We start from the raw sequence: 6000 nt of genomic DNA, 5'->3' as shown, positions 1-6000 counted from the left end.
GTTGATCCTGGATGGCCTAATCTGTTATGCCATAAACTAAATACACCAGGATCAATATATTTTTCATTAACTACCATATGTGTTTCTGGTACATTTATATGTGTATAATGTAATCCAGAACTAAGTCTTGGCAGTTTTTCAACCACATGACTCTTGTCAGTGATACTTAAATATTTCTCATTTTCTGTTGTCACTGACTGATAATCATACCCATTAAGGTATATGTCGGAGAAACTCAATAAATTTCTGCTTGACTTGGGAGAAAATAAGGCATCATTTATTAAAAATTTTGTACCATTTGGTAGTATGAAATTTGCCTTTCCTATCCCTTTTATCAAGTTAGCATGTCCTGATATTGTATGTATAGTTCCTTCCGTTGATTTTAGATCAATAAAATATTTCTCGAATTTAAGTATAGTGTGTAGTTCCACTGTCTGCTATACAGAGATCTCCACCACTTGATTGATGTTGTATTCCAGCAAAATTCATATTGAACTTCATATATAAGAAATAAATAGTGAGTACATTAATATTACACAATATTTTACAAGCAAATAGATAGTAATGAAACATTTAGCAAACATAATAACAAAGACAGACGATATTAAATCGTTTATTTTTCGAAAGACACACAACAACTTAAACATTCAAGAAATCTTCATATAAATCAGATAGTTTCTCAGTGACTGTTGGATCGAGGTTATCCACAAAGTTTACTTCCTTTTCTTTATCTTTCAGCGAATCCTGATACATCTTAACAAGATGTTTAGATGTTCGGCAAGTATTAGCCCAGTGGCCCATTCTACCACATCTGTAGCAAGATTCTTCAAAATTTTTAGAAGAATTTTCTTCAACATCTTGTTTAGTGGGCTTGTTTTGTGGTTGATATTTATATTTTTGTGGATTATTATTTCTTTGACCACCACGGCCACGACCACGACCACGTCCCCGCCCATTACCATTACCATAAGGATGGTTTCTACCATAGTTATGGCTTTTGGCATGATGATGGTGATGGTTATTATAACCACGACCTTGCCCGCGTCCTTGTCCATGTTTATAATTATTTGCAGTATTTGCTTCAGGGATTGCAAGTGTACCAGTAGGACGGGATTGCTGATTTTTCATTAATAGCTCATCATTTTGCTCTGCAACTAAGAGATATGAATTAAGTTCAGGATATATTTTGAACTTTAGCATTCTCAAATTTCTTTGCACTGTGATGTTTGCAGCATTCATTGTGGAGAAAGTTTTCTCCATCATGTCTGCATCACTTATTTCATGTCCACAGAATTTAAGTTGTGAACATGTATTATACAGAGCTGAGCTGTATTCATTTACTTTCTTAAAGTCTTGGAACCTTAATGTTCTCCATTATTCCATAGCAGCTGGAAGTAAAATTTCTCTTTGATTATTAAATCTGCTTTTGAGACCTTCCCATAAAACATGGGGATCTTCTACAGTCACATAATTATTTTGTAAGCATTCATCAATATGTTGATGAATAAAGCAACATGTCGTTGCTTGTTCTTTTTCAGAACAAGTGTTGTTTTCATTTATGGTTTCAAGAATGCCCATTGATTTAAGATGCATTTTTACTTTTATAACCCATGGCATGTAGTTGTTTTCAGTTGATTCTAAAGGAGTAAATATAAGCTTTTCCAGATTCGACATTTTCTATTATCAAAAATTAAAACAAACAACATGATAAATTGGAGTCAATTTATATTCATAAGTATATAAACACTAAACATAAATTTAAGATAATATAATGATAAGTAGGCGACAGTGTCAACCATGAAATGTCCCGTTCTTATTGATTAAAAACGTTCCATATTAATTGATTTCGTTGCGAGGTTTTGACCTCTATATGAGACGTTTTTCAAAGACTGCATTCATTTTTAAACAAACCATAACCTTTATTTCATCAATAAAGGTTTAAAAAGCTTTACGTAGATTATCAAATAATGATAATCTAAAATATCCTGTTTACACACGACCATTACATAATGGTTTACAATACAAATATGTTACAACAAAATAAGTTTCTTGAATGCAGTTTTTACACAATATCATACAAGCATGGACTCCAAATCTTGTCCTTATTTAAGTATGCGACAGCGGAAGCTCTTAATAATCACCTGAGAATAAACATGCTTAAAACGTCAACAAAAATGTTGGTGAGTTATAGGTTTAACCTATATATATCAAATCGTAACAATAGACCACAAGATTTCATATTTCAATACACATCCCATACATAGAGATAAAAATCATTCATATGGTGAACACCTGGTAACCGACAATAACAAGATGCATATATAAGAATATCCCCATCATTCCGGGACACCCTTCGGATATGATATAAATTTCGAAGTACTAAAGCATCCGGTACTTTGGATGGGGTTTGTTAGGCCCAATAGATCTATCTTTAGGATTCGCGTCAATTAGGGTGTCTGTTCCCTAATTCTTAGATTACCAGACTTAATAAAAAGGGGCATATTCGATTTCGATAATTCAACCATAGAATGTAGTTTCACGTACTTGTGTCTATTTTGTAAATCATTTATAAAACCTGCATGTATTCTCATCCCAAAAATATTAGATTTTAAAAGTGGGACTATAACTCACTTTCACAGATTTTTACTTCGTCGGGAAGTAAGACTTGACCACCGGTTGATTCACAAACCTATAACAATATATACATATATATCAAAGTATGTTTAAAATATATTTACAACACTTTTAATATATTTTGATGTTTTAAGTTTATTAAGTCAGCTGTCCTCGTTAGTAACCTACAACTAATTGTCCACAGTTAGATGTACAGAAATAAATCGATAAATATTATCTTGAATCAATCCACGACCCAGTGTATACGTATCTCAGTATTGATCACAACTCAAACTATATATATTTTGGAATCAACCTCAACCCTGTATAGCCAACTCCAACATTCACATATAGAGTGTCTATGGTTGTTCCGAAATATATATAGATGTGTCGACATGATAGGTCGAAACATTGTATACGTGTCTATGGTATCTCAAGATTACATAATATACAATACAAGTTGATTAAGTTATGGTTGGAATAGATTTGTTACCAATTTTCACGTAGCTAAAATGAGAAAAATTATCCAATCTTGTTTTACCCATAACTTCTTCATTTTAAATCCGTTTTGAGTGAATCAAATTGCTATGGTTTCATATTGAACTCTATTTTATGAATCTAAACAGAAAAAGTATAGGTTTATAAAATAAGTTACAAGTCGTTTTTGTAAAGGTAGTCATTTCAGTCGAAAGAACGACGTCTAGATGACCATTTTAGAAAACATACTTCCACTTTGAGTTTAACCATAATTTTTGGATATAATTTCATGTTCATAATAAAAATCATTTTCTCAGAATAACAACTTTTAAATCAAAGTTTATCATAGTTTTTAATTAACTAACCCAAAACAGCCCGCGGTGTTACTACGACGGCGTAAATCCGGTTTTACGGTGTTTTTCGTGTTTCCAGGTTTTAAATCATTAAGTTAGCATATCATATAGATATAGAACATGTGTTTAGTTGATTTTAAAAGTCAAGTTAGAAGGATTAACTTTTGTTTGCGAACAAGTTTAGAATTAACTAAACTATGTTCTAGTGATTACAAGTTTAAACCTTCGAATAAGATAGCTTTATATGTATGAATCGAATGATGTTATGAACATCATTACTACCTTAATTTCCTTGGATAAACCTACTGGAAAAGAGAAAAATGGATCTAGCTTCAATGGATCCTTGGATGGCTCGAAGTTCTTGAAGCAGAATCATGACACGAAAACAAGTTCAAGTAAGATCATCACTTGAAATAAGATGGTTATAGTTATAGAAATTGAACCAAAGTTTGAATATGATTATTACCTTGTATTAGAATGATAACCTACTGTAAGAAACAAAGATTTCTTGAGGTTGGATGATCACCTTACAAGATTGGAAGTGAGCTAGCAAACTTGAAAGTATTCTTGATTTTATGAAACTAGAACTTTTAGAATTTATGAAGAACACTTAGAACTTGAAGATAGAACTTGAGAGAGATCAATTAGATGAAGAAAATTGAAGAATGAAAGTGTTTGTAGGTGTTTTTGGTCGTTGGTGTATGGATTAGATATAAAGGATATGTAATTTTTGTTTTCATGTAAATAAGTCATGAATGATTACTCATATTTTTGTAATTTTATGAGATATTTCATGCTAGTTGCCAAATGATGGTTCCCACATGTGTTAGGTGACTCACATAGGCTGCTAAGAGCTGATTATTGGAGTGTATATACCAATAGTACATACATCTAAAAGCTGTGTATTGTACGAGTACGAATACGGGTGCATACGAGTAGAATTGTTGATGAAACTGAACGAGGATGTAATTGTAAGCATTTTTGTTAAGTAGAAGTATTTTGATAAGTGTATTGAAGTCTTTCAAAAGTGTATAAATACATATTAAAACACTACATGTATATACATTTTAACTGAGTCGTTAAGTCATCGTTAGTCGTTACATGTAAGTGTTGTTTTGAAACCTTTAGGTTAACGATCTTGTTAAATGTTGTTAACCCAATGTTTATAATATCAAATGAGATTTTAAATTATTATATTATCATGATATTATCATGTATGAATATCTCTTAATATGATATATATACATTAAATGTCTTTACAACGATAATCGTTACATATATGTCTCGTTTAAAAATCATTAAGTTAGTAGTCTTGTTTTTACATATGTAGTTCATTGTTAATATACTTTATGATATATTTTCTTATCATAGTATCATGTTAACTATATATATATATATCCATATATATGTCATCATATAGTTTTTACAAGTTTTAACGTTCGTGAATCACCGATCAACTTGGGTGGTCAATTGTCTATATGAAACATATTTCAATTAATCAAGTCTTAACAAGTTTGATTGCTTAACATGTTGGAAACATTTAATCATGTAAATATCAATCTCAATTAATATATATAAACATGGAAAAGTTCGGGTCACTACAGTACCTACCCGTTAAATAAATTTCGTCCCGAAATTTTAAGCTATTGAAGGTGTTGACGAATCTTCTGGAAATAGATGCGGGTATTTCTTCTTCATCTGATCTTCACGCTCCCAGGTGAACTCGGGTCCTCTACGAGCATTCCATCGAACCTTAACAATTGGTATCTTGTTTTGCTTAAGTCTTTTAACCTCACGATCCATTATTTCGACGGGTTCTTCGATGAATTGAAGTTTTTTCGTTGATTTGGATTTCATCTAACGGAATAGTGAGATCTTCTTTAGCAAAACATTTCTTCAAATTCGAGACGTGGAAAGTGTTATGTACAGCCGCGAGTTGTTGAGGTAACTCAAGTCGGTAAGCTACTGGTCCGACACGATCAATAATCTTGAATGGTCCAATATACCTTGGATTTAATTTCCCTCGTTTACCAAATCGAACAACGCCTTTCCAAGGTGCAACTTTAAGCATGACCATCTCTCCAATTTCAAATTCTATATCTTTTCTTTTAATGTCAGCGTAGCTCTTTTGTCGACTTTTGGCAGTTTTCAACCGTTGTTGAATTTGGATGATCTTCTCGGTAGTTTCTTGTATAATCTCCGGACCCGTAATCTGTCTATCCCCCACTTCACTCCAACAAATCGGAGACCTGCACTTTCTACCATAAAGTGCTTCAAACGGCGCCATCTCAATGCTTGAATGGTAGCTGTTGTTGTAGGAAAATTCTGCTAACGGTAGATGTCGATCCCAACTGTTTCCGAAATCAATAACACATGCTCGTAGCATGTCTTCAAGCGTTTGTATCGTACTTTCGCTCTGCCCATCGGTTTGTGGATGATAGGCAGTACTCATGTCTAGACGAGTTCCTAATGCTTGCTGTAATGTCTGCCAGAATCTTGAAATAAATCTGCCATCCCTATCAGAGATAATAGAGATTGGTATTCCATGTCTGGAGAC

The sequence above is a fragment of the Rutidosis leptorrhynchoides genome, chromosome 2, assembly GCF_046630445.1.
Source record: "Rutidosis leptorrhynchoides isolate AG116_Rl617_1_P2 chromosome 2, CSIRO_AGI_Rlap_v1, whole genome shotgun sequence".
In the NCBI taxonomy this organism is placed as follows: domain Eukaryota; kingdom Viridiplantae; phylum Streptophyta; class Magnoliopsida; order Asterales; family Asteraceae; genus Rutidosis; species Rutidosis leptorrhynchoides.
The sequence above is the reverse complement of the archived record's forward strand: the minus strand, read 5'-3'. Positions refer to the sequence as shown.